This window comes from Marmota marmota, unplaced genomic scaffold (assembly GCF_001458135.2).
Source record: "Marmota marmota marmota unplaced genomic scaffold, marMar, whole genome shotgun sequence".
Lineage (NCBI taxonomy): Eukaryota > Metazoa > Chordata > Mammalia > Rodentia > Sciuridae > Marmota > Marmota marmota.
Genome location: NW_026000093.1, coordinates 13,888,369 through 13,908,685, shown reverse-complemented (window position 1 = coordinate 13,908,685; position 20,317 = coordinate 13,888,369). Strand labels below are relative to the sequence as shown.

The 20,317-nt window shown below is 37.6% G+C and overlaps 1 protein-coding gene across 5 annotated transcripts in view; it reads left to right on the top strand.

Annotated features, from left to right (window-relative positions):
• Window positions 1–20,317, top strand: part of Dnajc5b (DnaJ heat shock protein family (Hsp40) member C5 beta) — a 224,018-nt gene that overhangs the window by 89,906 nt on the left and 113,795 nt on the right. For 3 of the 5 annotated variants that reach the window (XM_048782999.1, XM_048783002.1, XM_048783001.1), the window contains one exon: window positions 10,222–10,366. The exons of the other annotated variants lie outside the window; for them this stretch is intronic. The gene's annotated coding sequence lies outside the window, so the exon portion shown is untranslated. The remainder of the gene's footprint in view (window positions 1–10,221; window positions 10,367–20,317) is intronic. 5 annotated transcript variants of the gene reach the window in all.

The window sequence follows — 20,317 nt, the reverse complement described above, 5'->3', positions numbered from 1 at the left end:
GGTTTTGTGGGAAATAAAATAGAGACAGTAAGCCTTAGTAAAGGGGCCTGAGTCAGAGGGGATCTGGAGGCCTTAAGTGGGTGAGAATACCCATAAGTTCTGGGGACTTCCCCATGCATGGAAATTAGGGGCTTTGAAAAAATTTCCCCCAAAGCACAGAAATAGAGAGGGAGTTTGATAAAATCACCATTACGACGTTTAGCGGTCACAAGTTTATCATCAAATATTCTAGGGATGTTATCCCATTACTTATTTACCCAAACACTACCTCCATTATGAAGAAAAGAAGGAAGGAAGGAAGGAAGGAAGGAAGGAAAAATAATGTTGAAGGTATAGAAAGTAAAGCTCAGGGTCCTATACTCTGGAGTCAGATGCCTGAATCTTGTTCTTGGCACCACTCTTTCTGAACATTGTGATCTTGGTAAGTTACTTGACTCTCTATGCATTGGTTTCTTATTTTAAAAATGGAGATAATAAGAGATGGGGTTGTGGATCAGTAGAGAGCCCTTACCTAGCATATGTGAGACATTGAATTTTATCCTTAGCACCACATAAAAATAAAATGAAGGTATTGTGTCCATCTACAACTAAAAATATACACTTGTAAAAATGGAGATAATAAAAGGCATAGCTGTAAGTGAAGAGTTTAATAAAATTGGTTATCTTCTGAGAGACTTGAACAAATTTGACTGTTCAGCTCTGTTTCCTGGTAACCTGGTAAAAGTAGAAATGTTAATGATGTTACCAGCCTTTGTTTATGGTAAAAAGTATCATTGATTGATAAATTACATCTGGGCTTGGGTGGGGGGAGAAGTGAACAATAAATACATGATAGGGATGCCATTTGGGGCCTCAGTGAATATTGTGACTCTTGTAATCCGGTATTTGTTTATCTTGAGGGATCCTAGTAACTATGCCTATAGAAATCCTTCTTATGTATGTATGCTTTGTTTCATAGTAGAATTTTTAAAATTCAAAATTCATAGGAAAATAAAAGAATCCTACAGGTGTTATTAACATAGGATCCAGCTATCACATGCCTTGGTATTTATCCAAATGATTTGAAAATGTTATGTCCACACACAAAAACCTGCTTGTGAATGTTTATAGCAGCTTTATTCACAATGGCTCAAACTTGGAAGCAAACAAGATGTCCTTCAACAGGTGAATAGATAAACTATGATATATCTAGACAATGAAATCTTATTCAGCACTAAAAAGCAGCCATGTCAAATGCAGTTTGCTAAATGAAAGAAGCTAATCTGGAAAAGGCTATATACTGTATAATTTGAACTATATAGCATTCTGGAAAATGAAAAAACTATGGAGACAGTAAAAAGATCAGTGGATGATAGGTGGTGGGTGGGGTGGGGTGAAAAGAAGGATGTATCAGTGGGACACAGGAAAATTTTAGACCAGTGAAACTATTCCATCTGATACTATAATGGTAGGAACATATCACTATCCACCATATGTCAAAATTTATAGAACGTTCAAAATTTATAGAATGCACAATACAAAGAGCATAAAGCACGGACTTTAGTGAATAATAATATGTTAATATCATTTCATCAAGTGTTACAAGTGAACCAAACTAATGCAAAATATTAATAAGATTAATTATTATCTATTAAGGGGAGACGTGTCCACAGTGGGATAAGGGGCATATGGAAACTCTCTGTACTTTCCACTTTTTCTGAAATCCGAAACGGCTCTAAAATATTATCTATTAAGTAAAAGAGAAAAAATAAACCCCACAGGGGATATTGGTTCTGCTGGAGAATGAGATGTCTGTCTAAGCCAGAACAAATCCTGCACTCTAGGACTCATTTCCCTGAACCCATTGGGCTGCCTCAAGAATTGCCATTGAAGAGAAATGGCTGACACTGCCCTGCTGCTGGGCCGTGGTTCTGGTCCTATATCCTGAACAGGCTGTGGTCCTATAGTCACTTTGTGAATCTGGTTGATGGACTATCACATAGAATTGTTGTAACAATTAAAAGAGCTAACACAGGGGTTGGAACATGTAACTGCTACATAATTGTTGGTTATAATTATAGGAGTGAGTGGCTGTAGTTCAATAATCATATCTTCAAAAAAATGATGAATGACAGTAGGGTAAATACAGATAATGATAATGTACTGTATATTTCAGAAAGGCTTGAAGAGAGAATTTTGAATGTTTTCAACAATGAAATAATGTTTGAAGAGATAAATATGTTTACCTTGATTTGAACATTACACAACGTATAATTGTATCAAAACACAGGGAACGCCATAAATATGTATCATTTTATATGTCAACTAAAAAATAAAAATGATGAGTGATATGCCATCTAGAATGCCAGATGATATAGATTTATATATAATGTGTTCACTACATAATGCCTTGCACATAATGTGGTGCTCCTCGGCAACCCCCAAATTCCATTATTTGGAAAAGTGGAAGTGATTACACCATGGAATCCAAGTTAGGCCTGCATCTTTCAAAAGTCCAGTTCACCATCTACATCGTTGAGCTCTTCTCAAAATGAACTAATCCCTGACCTTTTTCTGGTGAATTCATCTGCCTGAAGTCTATGCTTTTCTCACAATTGTGTTCAAGATCCTGGTGCAATGCCTTAAACATACTCATTTATTTCTCTATTCTCATTTTTCAAAGGCCCACAATATACTAAGCACCAAGCAGCAGTCTTTTATAAAAAAAAATCTGAATTGAAAACATGACCCTGTGATGACACATTCTATGTGCTGCCCTAGATTCTCTACCCATCCCCTGGGTCCTCTGTGACTTGTCTCTCCCCAGCAACCTGCTTCCTGCCAGTCTCACATCTACTCCCTGAGGCAGTCTTTGGCATTTCCCATTACTTCTTCTCATGCTCCTGGATGAAACACCTTATCACAGGTTAGATAAATCTGGCTACACATATGGATAGGACCTGAAGAAACCACTGATGAATTGAGATGGCAGATAAATACCGGCACCATTCCTCCCTATAATAGACTGTTCCGAGACCTGGAGATGGCTACTTTATAGAAGCAGCCCTCTGAGTGTCTTCCTGAAAGAGCAATACCATCTTGTATTTGATTTTCATTCTTACAGCTTTATTGCTTTTCCCCCTCTCTTTTGCTGCCCTGGGGTTTTACCTCTCAAGAAAGTATTAGTCATTTAGTTGTGCCTTAGGCTGTGTTGTCTGGGGAGCCTGGGATCAGCCTTGGTCACAGATCCATGCTTCTAATAATCCCAGTTACCACCTTTTCTTCTTTTTGTACCATGGGTCTGCTCCTGTCACTTTCCCTCATGACACCTGATTTCACTCAGCTCAGTCCTACAACTCTCCCGATGATGTCCTTGTTTTGGTTTCCTGTACTCACATCTACCTTGGTTCATCCAGATCTCCTGGTTGTCTTGTGTTTGCTTTCCCAGTCTCCATTCATTCTTCTCACAGTTAACAATATTTTTCTTTTTATTTGGGGAATTCCTCTTCTCTTACCCTTAGTCCATGCAGTTCAGGTGGGGTTTGGTCTCCTTCCTACAATACCCAGGTCTTGGCCAGCAAATGCCTTCCATAATTCTAGCCCCATAATTGGTTTAGAGGCAGGTATATGACTGTATCAGACCAAATAGGGCCAGGAATCATTGTGAATTAAAAGGTCTTTCTCTTCTTAAGAAGAAAAAAAAAAAGGAAATAAACCTGGACAGAAAGTCTTTGCTCTGGCAGGGAGGTTTGAGTCTCTAGATTCATTTATACCTGAAGTTTCCTACCCTTAAACCTTTGTTTTCTGAATGAATAAATTATGTTTGGGGCATTCTGTCACTGCAATGAAAGATGTGGCTATAAATGTGTTTTCTTCTTTCTCTTAATCTTGGGCATTAATATAGAAACCTGGGGTACCTCATGGGGTATGCTAGAGCCTTGTGATCACTCTATCTTTCAACTGCAGTGCTCCCTCATGAGCTTCCATGAGTCATTGGTAGACATGAAGCTAGGGTTACTGGCCTCAAGGGCAGACACTCCTCACCTGGTACTCAAGTAGCCATTGCACAGTCCTGCCCGTCTTGTCATGTCTTGCCTCTTCCCTTTCTCTCCTGACTTGTGTTTCTGTCTGTGTGCCTTGCCAACAATCTGATGCAACTTCTCAAATTTATACTGGAGGGAAATTTTATGACCATTCAGGCACACCATTCTTTTTTTTAAAATATATTTTTTAGTTGTAGATGGATGCAGTACCTTTATTTTATTTGTTTATTTTTATGTGGTGCCAGGGAATGAAACCAGTGCCTCACGCATGCTAGGCAAGCTCTCTACCATTGAGCCACAACCCCAGCCCAAGGCATACCATTCTTAAGTGGAAGAGAGCAGGTGTAATTTCTGGCACCCTACCAAACTGCAATGACAGAAGCAGGTCCCATGGTGTGGGATGTGGGGGTGGCTCTCCGGTATGACCACCCTATACCTCTCAAGGTGGTCTCCTGCTTATTATTTCTACTTGATTCATGTTCCTGCTCTATTATTTATTTATTTTAGATGTAGATGGACACAACACAATACCTTTTATTTTCATGTGGTGCTGAGGATCTAACCCAGGCCCCTCTCGTGCTAGGCGAGCGCTCTACCACTGAGCCATAATCCCAGCCCTCCTGCTCTCTTTATACTCCTCCTAGTCAGTTTTATCTCTCTGTGTTGGCTCCAAATACGCTCATATTTCCCTAGGTAATATTTCTTTTGCCTTCCTTGATCCTTTAGAACTTCATGCCTCTGTGTTGTCCCATTTAAGGAAGCAGATCTTAACTGTTCTGTTCCAATCTGATATGTGGGACCTGGACACTGGTGAAGTCTAATTTCAGTACTGTGTCACTTAACAGTAGGAGTCATTCTAGTGACGGTGTAGTTAGGGGACTTTGTGTTTGTATGAACATCATAGAGTGTACTTACACAGACCTAGATGGCATAGATCAATCACTCAATGTGGCGTCTTGATGCAATTGAGAGATATGGAAACATGAGATGCTGGGGCGGTTACTGGCATAGCATGCAAAGTATTTTACAGTCCTTTTAAAAAATAAGTTGAAGGAGTGCATTATAAAATAATGATAAAAATATAATATAGTTAATACCAGCAACATAGTTATTATGTTATATATTATTATTATATAAGCCAGCAATATACTTGTTATTATCATTATTATTATTATGTACTGTATGTAAGTATATGTGCTTTACTTTTATATGATTGGCAGCCCAGTTGGTTTGCTTACCCCACCATTACCACAAAGGCAAGAGTAATGCATTGCACTCTGACATGGTGACTGCTACAATGTCACTAGGTGATAATTTTTTTTTGGCTCCACTATAATCTTCTGGGATCATTGTCATGTATGTGGCCTATTGTTGAATGAAACATTGTTTGCAGCACATGACTGTATTGTGAAATAGTACATTCACTCTGATGCAAGCTCAGGTATACCGGGCCAGCACCAAATTTTAAGCTCTTCTCCTCTCCTGCCAGGTGTCCAGCAGACCTCTAGAGCTGATGCCTTACCCTGCTGTGTTCTCAGAGGAGTGTCCTCATTCAATATGTATAGGGCAAGGCATGATGACATGCAGGGGTCTCCTGCTTACACAATGAGTGAATAGTCGGTGGGTGAGGTCTTGAAGCAGAGACTGAAAATATCCTACTTATGCAATGAGACAACTTTTTTTTTTTTTTTTTTGGTGAAAATTTAGCTCCTTTAGTCCAGCACAGTCTTTCAACATTTGCTTGATGGCTCTGACAGCAGTTTTGTCCTTGTCTACATGACAGAAACACTCTGAGCAACCATACTTTTGAACACCTATGATGGTGGAATTCATGTATACCAAAACAATAATAGTAAAGCATAATAAGCATCTCTGAATGTAAGGTTCTGGCTAGAGGCTAGGGCTCAAACAGGAAAACATAAAGTTAAAATGTTATTACAAATTGTGAAGTATGTTTTGAGTAAAATGAACAAATGTCAGAGATAATCATAAGGGAGAGTGACCACCTAGGGACAGCCTTTCCAAGGAATAAGAAGGCAGGCAGTTGAAAGAAAGAAGAGTGGTACTGAAAGGTAGAGAGCAAAGGAGAGAGTGATACGAGTTAAGACTTGTGACCCTATAGGATGTAGCGTCCTAGAGAGCTTAAATGTAAATCTATGTGAAAAATGAAGCCATTTAAGTGAGAGAATGTTAAAAGATGAGGTGCCTCCAGAAACCAAACATATGCTCAGAAGTGGGCCAGCAAGGCAAGTGTACTTCTGCAGAAGGGTGCACTACCAATGGGAATCCAGCAAGCAAGCACACCTGGGCTGACAGTCTGCCAACATTTATCCTTAGCAAGGTATTGCCCCGTGCTCCCAATAGGAAGAGTTCGGAGGTACTATCTACATGACTAGCTAGTTTAAAATTGGGGTGGGCACAAGGGAAGGGCTACAACTGTGACTGGGTACTTTTTACAGAATTTTTAAATAATGCCACTTTGGTCACATGGTTTCTAATTTCAAAATGGCTCCACCTTAATCACATGATTCCTTAATTTCAAGATGGCTTCCTTCTGTCCATATGATTCCCTAACTTAAAAAGGCTCCATTATACACATGAAATTTAAGTAACCATGTTTGTATTACATTAAGGTTTAACTTTGATAGGAAATAAAACATAAGAATAACATGAAATCACTGGAATTCCAAGGATATTCTTCAAAGTTTGTGGAGAGTGGTTTGTAGAAGGCAGAAGAGGAAGCAGGGGAACTAGTAAGGAGGCTACCTACTGCCTGTGTACAATGGGTGTGGGGAGGAATGGCAGGTTTCTCTACCGAATTGGAGGAGGAATCAATATGACTTCCTATTGGATTCATGCAGCAGATGAGAATAAGAGAAAGCAAGCATAACTGTTTATGACTCTGGCTGGAGAGACTGGTCTATGGTGGCATCATTAACTAACATAGGGAAGACTGAGAGGAGAATCTATTTGTAAGAGTGAGTAGGAATCCATTTGTTATTGTTGGGATGTCCAGTTTAATTCCAGGTCCTTGGTGTCACAAACAAAGAATTGAGCGAGACACACAGAAGTAACAGAGTACAGATTTATTGAAGGTGAAGATAGCACTCCATTAAGTAGAATGGATTGGGCCAAGCAAGAGAGAGCCTCAAGGCCCCATGTCTGGAAATTAGGGTCTTATATCCCAAACTGTGGGACATTCTCTTCCCTATACCTTATTGAAGACCTTACTCTATTTTCTCCCATCTTATGATACCTGATTAGAATATTTTCTAATTTTTCCCCCATTGGTTATTTTAGAAAACCTAATTAGAATACTGTCCACTTTACTTCCATTGGTCATTTTAAAATTTGAAACTGTGGCAGGAGTTGTCATGGTGATAAGTCCCCAGTGGCAGGAGTCGTCATGGTAATGGGATTAATTGTAAATAGGGACAGGACTCCTTTCCTCATCTTGTCCTCCAGTGGCTTCTTTCTAACTCCCTATCTTGGTCATCTTGGTGTCCCTGAACTCTTACCTAACATATTAAGTTTTGGAATTAGGTTTTAGATGTTTGTGAAGCAGACAAATACAGAGATCCAGTGGAAAGCTAGAATATGTACCTGGAACCTGGTGTGTGTGTGTGTGTGTGTGTGTGGGTGTGTGGGTGTGTGTGTCCCCTAGAGGCAGAAGTTCAGTAGTTGTCAACATAAGGATGTCATTTAAAGCTGTGGGAATGATGGATGGGGTCCTCAGGAGAGTGTGGTAGGAAATGGGAGGGCAAAAGGCCCATCCCCCCTGTACCCCCCTCCCCCACTCAAGTCTTCTTCAGATATCCTAGTCATTTCTCCTTTAGGCTTCATGCACAAATGATATATTTCATTTCATCCTTCTCACACAGGAGCCTGATGGCCCTCAAGCAAGTGGGCCAGCTCTGGTCATCCTCTCAGAAAGCCCAGGTCCCTTGCCCCCCCCCCTTCTATACTTTTCCACTTAATTTCCTTCATCCACCCTCAAAGTTAACAAAAGATCTTTATGATAAGATAAAAGGTAAGTAGGAAGGAAGGAAGAGTGAAGGCAGAAACCCCAAACAACACTACCATCACCATCAATCAAGCAACTAAATCAACAAAAAAACTATAGCCTGAGCTCTCAGAAAGATTGCCCTTCTGGCTGTCTTGGGAGAGAATGTACTGTCCCCTTATTGGCCTTTGGGGTGAATCATGCTTCCAGTCCTCTGTGCTTCAGTGTGGCAGTCTGTCTGTCTGTGTGAGGCTTAGACCACATGGAAGGCTAAAACAAGAGAACTTGACTGGCTTTGGACCAACTACGACCACTTCTGGACAAGCATGTGCTCAATTGAAGATGAGTCATGAAGTCGATGTGTAACTATGAAGGCACTATGTAGTGAGGTGCATGTGCTTCAAAGACCCCATTGTGTAATTATCTGTCTTTTTTATGTTAAGCAGTCAGAATTTTCTCTTATCTTTCTGCAAAAAATCCTTACTCCTGGAAGATTCACCTTCCTACCTACTCTGACCAGTAGGTCCAAGACTAAGCCAGAAGCCAATTCCTGTACCAGAAAGAAGCAAACAGGAAGTGCCCTCACTATGGCTGTAGGTTACCCACAATACTGAGGTTTCCTTTTGGTGTTTTGCACCTCTGCTTCTGTTCGTTTTGCCCTGCCCCTTTCCTTCCGGTACAGTGTCAAGCCTCTTCTCTGGCCTTCTTCTGCCATGCTTAACTTCACTGTTTCTCATCTTCCCACTGTTTTCCCTGACTAGACTTTCTGTACTGCTCACACATGTAGTTTGACCCCCAGTTTGTCCTGATGCTTGATTTGTTCATGCATCTGAACTCCTGGCTCCCTGTCAAGTTGCAGATCTGCTGTGCAACCCAGATCCATAACTTCTGCATGTTCTTTGCTCTCAGCCCCAGTTTCCTGCATGTCTTTATGCTGAGCCACCACCCCCACAGTTCCTCTGCTGACATATAATGAACATACCACAAGAGTGCTTTTTGTTACATGACTGCTTTAAATACCTGGATACTGTGGTTGTGCCACCTATTTTATGTATTTTGTGACATTTTGGCTAACCAAAAAATACTCCCGATCTGATTTCTCCCCATCGAGAGGGTCTATCTCCTGCAGCTTTTCCCGGATGGTCGCATTTATGTGTATCACTACTCCTAACCAGGATTGCCTTTGATTCTTAAAAAGTGTTTTTTTTTCCTGTCCTAGGAATGTCTACTTTGTATTAGCTCATCACTCAGAACTGCCTGGAGGCCTACATCCATTTGGCATGTGCAAAGAGTAAGGCAAGGGTAGAGAGTAATAAATTGAAGGAGGTTCAGCCTTGACTGATGTTTAATATTGTCAATCTCAAGAGCAGCATTAATGTAACTGTTTACAGAAAGGATGTGTGGTTGTCATTACTGCTGTAGACTACTGTATGTTTGGTCTCCTGGGTGCACGTGGTTCACTCATACTTCCTCTCTCTAAAAAAGTTAGGCATGACCATGTGACTTGTTTGGACCAAAAAAAAAAAAATATGAGCAGAAGTGATATATGTTACTTCTGAGTAGAAGAAATCACTGTATACTAGAACACTTCCTTTTTTTCTGCCAAGGTTAGCACCATCCAATAGAAATACACTGCAAGCCACATAATAATTTTAATTTTTTTAGTAGTAATGCTAAAAAGTAAAAAGGTTAAATTAATTTTAATAATATCATTCATCTAACCCAATATATCAAAAAATCATTTCAACAGGTAATCAAAAAGTTACTCATGAAATATTTTACATTTTTTCCTATTAAGTCTTTTAAAGGATGCATTTTACAGGTATATCTTAAGTCAGACTAACCATATTTCAAGGACTCAATAGCTAGATATCATTTACTATATGTAGCTAGTGAGTATCGCTATCTCTTGGTATTCATGGGCAATTGATTCTAAACTGACTCACAGATACCAAAATCTTCAGATGATCAAGGGTCTTAAATAAAATGGTATTTTCATATAACCTCTGCATATCCCCCCATATAGTTTAACTCACCTCTAGATTACTTATAATGCCTAATAAAATACAAATGCTATGTCAATAGTTGTTATAGTATAATCATATGATATTAATATATTTTTTAAATTTGTGTTTTTTTTTTATTGTTTTCTCACAAATATGTTCAACTCTCAATTGGTTGTAACTGCGGATGAAGAACCAGTGGATATGGAGGGCCCGCTACCACATTGGGCAGTGCAGCCCTCAGCATCATGCAAGCACAGACAGAGCCTACCTCCACGTGGCTCTCAAGGGAAGGCAACACTGAACCAAGACCACATGGACCTGCAGTAGCTACATAGGTGAGAGTGATATGTAGCCTTGGCTGTCTTCATTCATGGAGACCTTAGGATTATCTGTTGCTGCAGCATAACTTAGTAGAGAAATTGATATGAGGTGAAATACCCATATAACAATAAGCTGAAATATCTGGTACAGGTTGAGAATTCGAAATCTGAAAATCTGAAATCTGAAGTCTAATTTGGAACAATTCAAATTTTAGATTTTTGGATAAGGAACACTCAACCTCTAAAATATATGCAAATATTCCAAAATCGGAAACATTTCTGGTCCCAAGCATGTTGGATAAGCAAATCTCAATCTATATTAGCTCAGGGATCAAGCAACAGGTAGCAAGAAATTCTTACCAACTAGAAAGTAAGTAGTGAGAAAACATTTGGTAAATCCCTCACTTTTGAAAACTTACAAGGTTGTCAGAATGCACTTGTGGTTTAAGGGAAAAGGTCGGATGACTGAAAATGTTAGTAGTATGTGTTAGTTTCTGTGTTTATCAAGGTATTACAAATAAAAAGTCATCTTAGAAGAAAACTGCTTTTTGAAAGTAAAAATAAAAGGAAATAGGGATTGTCCAAAAAATGTGGGACTTGTATGACAGAGGCTATCTCACTGAGTTGCTTAGTGCCTTGCCATTGCTGAGGATGGCTTTGAACTCACAATCCTCCTGCCTCAGCCTCCCGAGGCGCGGAGATTACAAGCGTGTGCAATCATGCCCAGCTTATTAACTTCTTAATAGTCTCAAACAGTAAAAGATGAAATTGGAAAAAGAGAAGGTGATAGGAATCATCCTTTCTATCTACAATACCACCAGCCTTGCCACTTAATCAAACTTGAATCTGTGGAGGCTAATTTATACAAGTCTTACAAGTCTTGCAGCCTGTTAAGTTTGGTCATCCCAGGAGGGATCAGAATCTCAAGTGCTATTGTCTAACTGTTTGTGTTCCCCTCAAATTCATGTGTTGAAATCCTAATGTCCTGGGTGATGGTATTAGGAAGTGAGGTCTTTGGAAGGTGATTAGATAATGGGAGCAGAGCCTGAATGAATAAGATTTGTTCTGTTATAAAAAGAGGCCCAAGACAGACCCATTGTTTCTTCTGCCACATGAGGTTAGAGTAGGCTGACAACTATCTGTGAGAAAGCAGGACAGCCCCCAAACACTGAATCTGCTGGAACCCTGTGCTTGGACTTGCCAGCCTTCAGAACTGTGGTAAATGAATTTCTGTTGTTTATAAGACACCTCGTTTGTGGTATTTTGTTAAGCAGCCCTAGTGGACCGAGAGACCACGCCTTCTCATCTCTACACACTGAAGTCCTTGAGTGAGTCACCCACCCCCAGCTCCTGAAACTCTTTAACTTCTCTTCTATTTCTGAAATACTCTAAGTAAAGCCCTACTGATTCTCATTATTTCATGCTTCCCAGTTTCTAAAATTTGAATATTAATGGTACATCATCATTTATCATCATACTCTTCCCTAAATATTCCATATATGTTCTTGCTCTAGAGAAAATCTCCGAGTTCTTCCCCAAGGACTCCGATTTCTCTGTCTTCAAGAAGTAACTGCATATTTTCCCCACAGCTTTCATACCTCCACAGGTCTTGTAGGTATGGTAAATGTCCTCCATAATTCTCCTTACTGCTTTCCTACAATTCTCATCTTTTATTCTCAGCTTTGAATCTTATGTCATCAAGTTGGAGCCTTGGTTATGCTTCACTGTTGCTGTCTCATGTATATCCCTAGGGCATTAGTCCTGATTTTTCAGTTTTATCTCCTGCTCAACAATACATCCTACATAATTCCCTCTTTTTTATTTCAAAATATACTTACATAGTCTTTCCAATGAGTCTGGCCTTTTAGTCTCTTGAGCTGATCTGGTCTTTGCCTCAGCTAGTCATCCCATAAGAATCTCAGGCTTTTCCAATATCGAGAACTGTATATACTCCACAATCTCATTTATAACATCCCCAACTCTGAGCACCAGAGAATGGAGCAGTTCCTCTAGAACTCAAACTCTTCTTTAATAAAATAATCTCAGCCTATGGATTTTTTTGTATATATGGGTGTACCATATGATAAATGAGAGAATGAACAATTGCAACAAAAACATTTCAAGAATCTTCTCTCTGAGCCTGACAGCAGGGCTATTAACCTGTTTTCCAAAATATTACATCATCAAATCTATCATTTATCCAATTTTCCCCAGACCTTTTTTTTTACCCAACAATATCAATAATTAATTTAAATATAAATGAACTATAGATCATAATTTAAAGGTATAAATGTTCATCATGTATAAAAGCAAACAATAACTATAGGTTCTATACATATGTTACATTCTAAATATCAATACACCAGTAGGTTAAAAGCAAAATAAGGAGAAAATAAGCATGAGAAATCTGAAGTAGAACTATTAATATAAAATAAATTTTAAGAAAAAATATTTTCAGAGGTAAAAGGGAACATTTTATAACCATAATAGGGTAACTTCTTCAAGAAAGTACAACAATCCTAAATGTGTATGTACCTAATAACAAAATTTCAAAATACATGAAGTAAAAATTAATAAAACTAGAAAGGCAAATTCACAATCATATTTGGAGAATTTAAGCCATCTCACTTTGCTAGAAGGAGTAATGATATAGAAGGCTTAACAACATTATCAGCCACTTTGACCTACTTTTATTTATAGAGAACTATACACAAAAATGACAAATAGAAAATTAATAGGGATAGACTATATTCTGTGGTAAAATGAGCTTTGAGAAATTTTAAAATGAATAATCATGCAGATTATGTTTCCTGCATGATTTATTACATTAGAAATCAATCACCTTAAGATATATAGAATCACCCCCACACATCTAAACTACTTCAAAATTAAATGGCACACTTATAAATATATCACAGATCAAAGAAGAAAGCACAAGAAAAGTAAATAAAAAGTGCTTGAACTAAGTGACAATAAAACCTTAAATTGTCAGAATCCCTGGGACAAAATAGTACTCAGATGAACATTTATAAGTTAAAGTATTTGTATCAGAAAGAAGCTAGATTAGCAATCAAATCAAATTATTTTCAATTTAGGTAGTAGAAAGGAAAATAAGAGTATATGTAGAAATATGTGAAGTATAAAGGAAATAATACAGCTAAAAGTTGATAAAAATCTAACAAGTCTAATCAAGAAAAAATTAATATACATTAATAAAGAGAGCTCTCAAAACAACCTACACATGCTAAAAATGTATGAAGGTAATATTAAAATTGTATAATTACAATTACATAGCTTATATAACTTTGTTTATTTTAGAGGATGGAAACCCCTACTTGTTTACAGAATCCATGTGAATGATATGGTTTTTTTTCCCATCCTTTCACCTTTAGTCTGTGGATGTCTTTGCTTATGAGGTGAATCTCTTGGAAATAGGATATTGTTGAGTTTTGTTTTTTAATTCAATCTGCCAGGCTATGTCTTTTGATTGATGAGTTTAGGCCATTAATGTTCAAGGTTATTATTGATATGATTTGTGTTCCCAGTTATTTTGGTTTATTTCTAGTTTTTAATTTGAATTAATTCCTCCTTTGATTGATTGTTCCTTTAATGTAGTTCATCCCTTCACTGGTTTTCACTTTTTTTCATTTCATCTTCATGGAATATGTTTTTGAGAATATTCTGAAGTGCAGGCTTCCTGGTTAAAAATTATTTTTATGTTTGTTTATCATGGGAGGTTTTTATTTAATCTTCAAATCTGAACCTTAATTTTGCTGGATATAGGATTCTTGGTTGGCATCCATTTTCTTTCTGAGCTTGGTATATATTATTCCAGGTCCCCTAAGTTTGAGGGTATGAGTTGGGAAATCAGCTAAGATTTGATGTAATTCAATATTTTTCTCTTGCAGACTTTAAAAAATTTTGTTCTTATTCTATATGCTAGGCATCTTCATTAAAATGTGCCTTGATGTGTGTCTGTTGTAATTTTGCACATTTGGGGTCCTGTAAGTCCCTTGTATTTGGTTTTCCATTTTGTTCTTTAGATTTGGGAAATTTTCTGATATTATTTCATTGAAAAGTTTGTGCATTCCTTTGGTTTTTAACTCTGTGCCTTCATCTATCCCAATAAATCTTAAATTTGGTCTTTTCTGTGCCTTCATCTATCCCAATAAATCTTAAATTTGGTCTTTTCTGTGCCTTCATCTATCCCAATAAATCTTAAATTTGGTCTTTTCATGTTATCCAATAACACTTGGAAGTTCTGTTCATGGCTTCTTATCATCTTTTCTTCATGGTCAACTCTTTATTCAAGATTATATATTTTGTCTTTATTGCCCAAGGTTCTGTTTTCTAAGTGGCCTAATCTGTTGGTGATGCTTTCTATTAAATTTTTAATTTGGCTTATTGTTTCCTTAATTTCAAGGATTTCTGTTTGTTTGTTTTTCAGATTCTCTTTTTATTAAAGTGATTTTTTGCTACCTGTATTTGTTTACATCATCCTTTACTTCAGAGATCAGTTTAACTATGTACATCCTAAATTCTTTCTCTGATATTTCTTCCATTGTGGTATCGATGGATTCTGTTATTGGAGTATTTGGTTTGCTTGGACAATTTGTTTCCTTATTTTTTCATGTTGTTTGTGTGTCTACCCATCTAAAGTATGGACCTGAGGCAGTAGAGTTTCTACCCTGTGGACTTACAATGTCCCTGGAGGTTTAAGGGGAGACAAATAATAACAAGAAACAATTCAAACAATTTACAGTTTAAGCCAAACAGTTTCTACTGTGACATCCATATGTTAATTGTCACAATAAACAGAAATGATATGATCAGTTGTGCCTGTAATAAAAACAGAAAGTTTGCAAAATGTTTACATTTTCAAATTGTGGATAGGGAGAGAACAGAAATGATATAGGATGTGATGATTCTGAGGGAAGAAGAGAGAAGACAGAAGTAAAAGATTAAAGGAAGAGTGAAAGAACAATAGAGATTGGTGGTTAGCAGAAGAAAAGAGAATCAAAGGAAACAGATTGGTAGGAGAAAATATAAAAAGCAAAATTTTAAATAAAATAATTAAAAATAAAAATAAAAGAATACAAAACAAGGGCTGAGATTGTGGCTCCATAGTAGAGCATTTGCTTCACCTGTGTGAGGTACTGGGTTTGATTCTCAGCACCACATAAAAATAAATAAATAAAGATATTGTGTCCATCTACCACTAAAAAAAAAAAAAAATTTAAAGTATACAAAACAAAACTAAAATATACTAACCAAACATCTAAGTTCACAAAAAACTAATCCATGTAAAATAACTGGCTTCAAAAATGGTAGAGATTAGAAGTAGAAAAAAAATAGGAAACTGTATAAATGTCCATTACCATTAAGGTCACAAAATTAAACAGCAAAAAAGAATTCTAAAAAAATCTTGATGAAAAAGTTAAAGAATTACTTCCATTGGAGTTCAAAATATTCTTAGCTTCTTTTCTCAGCAGTTTTAGGTGGGGGGTCTTTTGGAGTGTGATGCTCCATCCTCTGAATTGCTGGAGTGAGAGAGGTAATCCCATAGGCCGAGTTTCTGCAGGTGGGGTTTAGGCTTAGGTGGGCTCCAGGCTCTTCCCTGAATGCTAATTGGTCTGGAGATTTTAAATCAGTGCACCTCCAGCACCCAGTACTTGCTGGTCCATGCTAGAGGAATTTATCTCAAGGCTCCCCTGTGTTCCACTCATGTGGTGGGGGATTCTTACTCCGATTCTTACTCCCCTGCATCACCTGAAGACCCCATATTTCCTGGTCTCGGATTCAGTAAACAATTTCTCCCAACCAACCAGAGTTCCTGAGCAGATGCGTCTCTCCCAGCCAGTCCTGCAAGTAGTTGTATTAGAGGGGAAAGGGCAGAGATGGGTGGGTTTCCATGATCAGTTTTTCCCTGTGTAAACCTCTCTCCATATTTGATTTTCTTCTGGTCACTGAAGTACACTTCATGTCATGTAATGTGTGTTCACTGGTCTTATATTTTGGGTCAAACTTGGGTTGGCCAGGAGCCAGCTTCTTCTGTTGCTGGCCCCCATGCCACAGCACAAAATTGTCCAGCCTAGGGATTTTACTTTAAAGACTGCCTTCTTCATTTAATAACTTAAACCCTTTCTTATCTAACTTTAATTATACGGTATTGTAAGCTGAGTTGTACCCTCCCCCTCAATTTATAGGCTGAAACCCTAATCTTCAGTACTTTAGTCTATACTATATTTGGACATAAGGCCTTCAAAGAGGTAGGTTAGATTAAATAAGGCCAGGCTGGGTATGTAGCTCAGTGGTAAAGCACTTACCTAGCATGTGAAAGGCCCTGAGCTCAATTCTGAGCACCAGAAATGAAAATATTAAATAAGGTCATATGAAAGGGAATCTAACTCAATCTGATTGGTATCCTTATAAGAAGAGAAAATTTGGACAACATAGAGATATCAGGGATGTGTATGCACAGAGGAAAAATATCATAAAAGGACAGAGCAAGAAGGTCGCCATGTGCAAGTTAAGGAAGCACCCCTTAGGAGAAACTGAATCAGATAAGACCTTAATCTTGGACTTATGGCTTTCAGAACTGTGAGAAAATAAAAATTTTGTCTACCATACTTTCTCAAGTTTTAGTAGGGAGAGGATAATAAGGCATGAAGAACCAACATTGGGGCAGCTGAGAGATGGTGGAGATATTGAGAACAAAGACATGCAGTTAAATTAATGTTGAAATTATTTAAAGAATAAAAATTGGAGTAAACATGACTATTTAGCTACAGTGGCTACTGAACTCTTTCACAGATCATAACCCCTTTTAGATAATGCTCCCAGGAGGGATATGGCACACTGTGAGTTACAGTAAAATAAATCAGACTTGGCATAATTAGCATTAGTACCACCTTCCCTATCTACTCATCCATGTATCAACCAGAGTGATCTTCATCAATGTCAATCAGACTATGTTGCTCTACACTGAAATGCTCCAAAGACTCCCCACTCCTTCTAAGATAAAATTTAAACCCCTTTCAAATGATGTGCAAGGCTCTTCATGATGACTCCTATTTTCTTTTGCAACTTCATTTCTTGCCACTTGCTTTCTTGTGTTTTATGATCCTGAAATACCTAAGAACATTGAGCTTCTTGCTCATAGTATGATGCTTCTCTCTATTAATACGTTTATGGAATACTCTCTCTCCTCCTTTCTGTCTAACTTTAGCTGTTTAAAACTTAATTCAAGGGTCATCTCAAATAAGTTTGTGCAGACTGCTATAGACGATTAGATGTTCTTATTTGATCCACCCCAGACTTTACATATCTATCATAAAGATTATCACTTTACATTAAAATTAATGTATCAGTCTGTTATCTTGCTGGGGGCTTTGGAGGTGCTCAATAAATATTTCTTGTATAAATGTTGCTGACAGGGCCAGTGGCCACAGAGAAGAATGGATAAGGGAACTCTTACTGGAGAGTAAGATTTGTAGATGCTTAATAAATGTTTATTAACAAGTGGCAACTGAGTAGTTGGTTGCTAAAACAGCAGTATATGGCTCAAATTTATAATCCTTGCCAGCATGGCTGGAGTATTTCTATATCAATAATGGGTCATAATTTCCAGAACCTCTTACTTTTTATTGCTGATAGATCATTGAAATTCTAATGGTATTAGCTAATCAACTTTTCCTTGCCAGCTTATCTGACAAGCTTTTACCACAGCTTGCTAACATTTCCATCCTGAAAACGAAGGCAATAGCTGTGGTGGAGGGAAGTGGTAATTGTGATAATTCTTTTTTTTTTAATATTTAGTTTTTAGTGTTAGTTGAACACATTACCTTTATTTATTTATTATTATGTGGTTCTGAGGATCAAACCCAGGGCTTCACACATGTTAGGTGAGCACTCTACCACTGAGCCACAACCCAGTCCCTAATTGTGATAATTCTTGCTTGATTGTGCAACAATGGCTGAGACTTCAATGGCCATAGACCCATGTAGAGTGTATTTTTGTTTCTATTATGTTGATTAACAAATAGTTAAGTATCATCATCAAGTGCCAAGGTTCTTGGAAATTTGTGGAACTATCTTCCCAGGAAACCATCTCACACTTTCTTTTTCTCTCGTAACTTCTCTCTTCTTTGTGACAACCTTGTAATTCTAATATGTCTTTACATGACAGCCCTGGCCATAGTGGATTGGTTTATGAGTGGAAACATAAACCAAGCTGGTCCCATCACAAAATTCTACAACTGCAAATCAAACTGGATTGATACAGAGATTGCCACTGACCCAAAGTTGATAAATAAAATCCAACATTGTTGGGCTTGGTAAAAGAAAGAAATTATGAAATGGAAGACTTGGAAGACTTTTGGGAGATATTTGGATAGCTTTGGGAGGGAATATAATCATCTTGCAAAAAGAAAAAAAGAAGGAAGAAATAAATTGCACATAGATAAATTGACAAGACATAGTAGTCTCAGAATAAAGGTAATTTAAATGTATATCTCAACCAATTGGAGATTATTTTACATCATTAAACTTCAGCATAATTCTAATATAAATGCAACCATTGGTCTTAAAATATAAATATCATATTTGTATTTAGAGATTAGGAAACAGAAACAGGAAAATGACACAAAGATGATGAACACCTTAGTAAAGAGGGTAGATTTGGGCTATCCCAAATCATACTAGCAGGTCTTCTGATTCCAAATCCTTTGGTCTGTGAAAGTACAGAGAACAATTGATTAGCTCCCATAGTAAAGTCACACTGGATGGTGGAACAGCTGACTTTTTTTTCCCTCAAAAACAACTTTATAATGGAAAATCACTATGACCTTGAGCTTATGAAAAGTTGGAAAGTTCTCTCCATGCATAAAATGAATAAATTCTATTCCACTTTCTTCTAGATTTTTAAAAAAATATTTAATTCTGGAAGCTGTTGAAATTACTTCATGCTACATATAGGTCTAAACAGTTTTTCTAATTGCTGTTTTCACTCATTTGCTGAATATTTATAATATTAAATAGTATAGATGAAATTATTATACCAAAATTCATCATGTAAAAAAATCAGGGGCAAATCAACTGGTTGTTCTGAGCTACTACGTTTGGAGTAATTTATTACACAACCATAGGTAACCAAATGTCTACTTTGAATTAACTATTTAATCAAAATGCTTTTTGCCTCATGAAAACTGTTAGTTATAAAAACTCAGAATCTGTCTGACTTATTGACCTCAGGCCAATAGAAGGCAGAAGTGAAGATGTCACAATTTTAAGCCTTGACCTCAAGAGGCTGCAGGGCTTCTGCTTAGAAGACTTGGAGCCTGAAAGCATGAGTCATTCCCACTGACCCCACAGCTGACCACAGACTTGTGAGCAAGCTCAGCTGAGACTGGCCGGGCTTGGCCCAGCCCAACACAGCCCAACCCAGCCCAGAAGAACCCAGCCAATTGAACCTGGCTAAATTGCCAACCTGCAGAATCATGAACTAGAAAATGTTTGCTGTTGTTTTCAATTGTAGCTTTTGAAGTGGTTTATTAAACAGCAATGGTTAGCAGGTACAGCAGCCTTCTATTTGATTTACTGTCAACTAAAAACAAAACAAGACAAAGTAGAGAAATATTGGTTGTTTTGTCGAGGTTTAGAGAATTTGTTTTTTTTTTAAATTTTATTTTTAATTTTTTATTATGGGTTGTTCAAAACATTACAAATTTCTTGACATATCATATTCCACACTTTGATTCAAGTGGGTTATGAACTCCCACCTTCACCCCATACACAGATTGCAGAATCACATCAGTTACACATCCATTGATTTACATTTTGCCATACTAGTGTCTGTTGTGCTCCGCTGCCTTTCCCATCCTCCACCCTCCCCCCTCCCCACCTCTCCCCTCCCCTCCCCTCCTCTCTCTCTACCCCCTCCACTGTATAACCCTGAGGGTCTCCTTC